The sequence below is a fragment of the Oncorhynchus masou genome, unplaced genomic scaffold, assembly GCF_036934945.1.
Source record: "Oncorhynchus masou masou isolate Uvic2021 unplaced genomic scaffold, UVic_Omas_1.1 unplaced_scaffold_16230, whole genome shotgun sequence".
Taxonomy (NCBI): domain Eukaryota; kingdom Metazoa; phylum Chordata; class Actinopteri; order Salmoniformes; family Salmonidae; genus Oncorhynchus; species Oncorhynchus masou.
The window spans coordinates 1-3164 of NW_027006329.1; the positions used below are offsets into that span (position 1 = coordinate 1).

At 42.3% G+C, this 3164-nt stretch overlaps 1 long non-coding RNA gene across 1 annotated transcript; it reads right to left on the reverse strand.

Annotated features, from left to right (window-relative positions):
- Positions 1-2614: 2614 nt before the first annotated feature.
- LOC135531522 (uncharacterized) lies at positions 2615-3156 on the reverse strand. The gene is made up of 2 exons (XR_010454021.1): positions 2791-3156; positions 2615-2720 (listed from the first exon to the last, which is right to left on the reverse strand). It is a non-coding gene; the product is annotated as an uncharacterized LOC135531522 (long non-coding RNA).
- Between the last annotated feature and the right edge of the window lie 8 nt (positions 3157-3164).

Sequence of the window (3164 nt, forward strand, 5' to 3'; positions counted from 1 at the left end):
ATATATATTTTTTTAATAGTAGTTTAAGTTTTAGTCGCGATTTCTCAATGTACAGTACGCTTGGCCAATCGGCTGTGCAGACAGATTTGCCATTCCGTTTCCCTCATCCCGCTCAATCATAAAATTGTTCCAATTCTTATTAGTAACTGGAATATGTAGTGTCATAAATGTGTAAAGCGCAGTGTCTAGTTGCTCCTCATTACAGACCACAGACCGGCAGATATTATGTACATCTTCAACGTAGGAATCACTACAAAACAGTCATTGTTATTGACCTCAAACACTATAGTAGTGGCCCCGCCTTTGGAACTTTGTTTTTTTTCTCTCGATGTGGCTACTTGTGATCAATACATCGTATGGATTTGGATACTGCTTTACAGAACATTTCTGCAGCATTAGTAAAGATCAATCCCTGTGGATTATTTAATCCCTGTGCTGTTTGTAAATAACCTGACCCAGGTTGCAGGCAGTTTGAAGTTAAACCAGTAAAAAAAAATGTAAGTCACCCAGAAAATGTCTCTGTTGATATCACATACGGTATCAACCATTCCGCACACGTTATCCAGATACTGTTAGCACTTTGTCTATAGCCGCTTTCCACCACTCGCTTTAGGTGAGGCAGGTGAACCTGAAGCCCCTGTAACTTCAACAGATCCTCTCTAAGCTTTACAGGAATATGACTCATAAACAGCAACATGATATGAACATAAAAACATCAACACCTCCACTATTGGCATTCCTGTTTCTCTCCTGAAGATGGCGAAGCCACCGTACTCACAAGGTAGGGTAGCCTAGTGGTTAGAGCAGGTAGCCTAGTGGTTAGAGCAGGTAGCCTAGTGGTTAGAGCAGGTAGCCTAGTGGTTAGAGCAGGTAGCCTAGTGGTTAGAGCAGGTAGCCTAGTGGTTAGAGCAGGTAGCCTAGTGGTTAGAGCGTAGCCTAGTGGTTAGAGCGTTGGACTAGTAACCAGAAGGTTGTGAGTTCAAACCCCAGAGCTGACAAGGTACAAATCTGTCGTTCTGCCCCTGAACAGGCAGTTAACCCACTGTTCCCTGGCAGTCATTGAAAATAAGAATATGTTCTAAACTGACTTGCCTGGTTAAATAAAGGTAAAATAAATAAAAAATAAAATAAAAATGTGATTGTCAGTATATGAATGTTATTAGCAAGTAATTCATTTCATGAACCTGTTAAATGTGGCCTATTTTGTTTTACACTTTTCTGTTTCTCTTGATTTTTTTTTTTTATTGCTTTTATGGAAGGCTTATCAGAGATAGACATGTGATATTTATGTTTCTGTCGATAGTACAAGGTGAGCTGCACCACAGTGGGTCTTCCTACTAGGGCACACTGCCTATCAGTATAACTCCGGTAGTTCAAAGGCTCATAATTACTGCTGTAGGATCAAGAGGTATTCAGGGGAGTTAGAGAAGAAAAAAAATGGACGATCTGCAGCAGGACTACGACAACTCAGCGTCACAATGCTAGGGATTATCTGAGCAGGGCTCGGCTCACTGATAAATCATTGTCTCAACATGAGCAGACTGGGTCAAGGAGCCAAGATATTTTGGGTGGACTCCCCGTCATTCCTGTCCAGGTGTCTCATTCCCCCCCCCCCCCCCAAAAAAAGTGTAGAAGTTACCAACCCAAACACCATAACACCCTCACAAAAATAAAGTTATTGATCCAAAAGAAATGCAGATTAGCCCATGTCATATCTTTAAGATCTGTTTTCAGAATGATGCAGATCTATAGAAACAGTTTTATATATTTTTGATTTTAAATGTAGACAATTAAAAGAGAAGGGTTGGTGATGAGACAAACACTTTGTCCCACGACATCTGATTACTTAATGATAGTCAAAAAAAAAAAAAACAGCCCTGGTTGAGTGTTGGCTGGTCAGATTGAAAAGTATTTCTCTAGCTATGGTCCGGGCCTGGAGTTTGTTAACTATAAATCAGTTCCGCAAGTGAGAGTTTAAAGGTCAACCCTTTCCTCTGGAATCCCCTCCCCAGCACGTTGTTGTTGTAGCCCCGAACCACCTTATTCACCAAGCCGAGGGCCGTGTTCACCTCGTTCAGACATTGCACGTATCCATCCACCAACGGTTTTGTGCCACGGCAAACTGTGCAGTCGGCACCAGATTGTTAGTTCAGCAACAAAACCGACGCAAATGTGCAACTATGGTGCAAAACAGACAGCTGGCTTAGATTGACAAATACAGTGGCACAATGAGCACATCTCTTCAAAATACGTAAGTTGGTTAGCGAGTGAATTTGAACCATATTAGCATTGACACGAAATAAATCAAAACATGGTGACTAGTTGAAACGGGTCACGATTCCCCACATGGCATTTTGTTATTGTTGACAGCCGTCTGGCCAACCAGCACCACAGGTACTCACGGCGTTCTGCCACATTGAAACTTGCGTAGATTTTCCGTCATCGAACGTTATGTGGTTAGCCGACACGTAAACATTTACGATTTGAGCTGACAAGCCGCGAACGCTAAAGCGGGACCACGCGTGTTGAATGGAAAACCCTTTTGGCCCAGTTCACGGCGATACGGTCGCGTTAGAATGGAGACGAAACAACACAGAAGGACAAGAACAAGAAGCAAAATGTTAAGATTTTATTTACAAAGTCAATTTTTTTGTACGTTTTCTTTTTCTTTGCCTTACAGAAAGTAAAAAAAACAGCCAGTGTACATCTCCAATTACACCCTATTCCCTAAGTAGTGCACTACTTTAGACCAGAACCCCATTCCTAAGTAGTGCTACTTTAGACCAGAACCTATTCCCTAAGTAGTACACTACTTTAGACCAGAACCCCATTCCCTAAGTAGTGCACTACTTTAGACCAGAACCCCATTCCCTAAGTAGTGCACTACTTTAGACCAGAACCCCATTCCCTAAGTAGTACTACTTTAGACCAGAACCCCATTCCCTAAGTAGTGCACTACTTTAGACCAGAACCCCATTCCCTAAGTAGTGCACTACTTTAGACCAGAACCCCATTCCCTAAGTAGTGCACTACTTTAGACCAGAACCCCATTCCCTAAGTAGTGCACTACTTTAGACCAGAACCCCATTCCCTAAGTAGTGCACTACTTTACGGACCAGAACCCTATTCCCTAAGTAGTGCACTACTTTAGACCAGAACCCCAT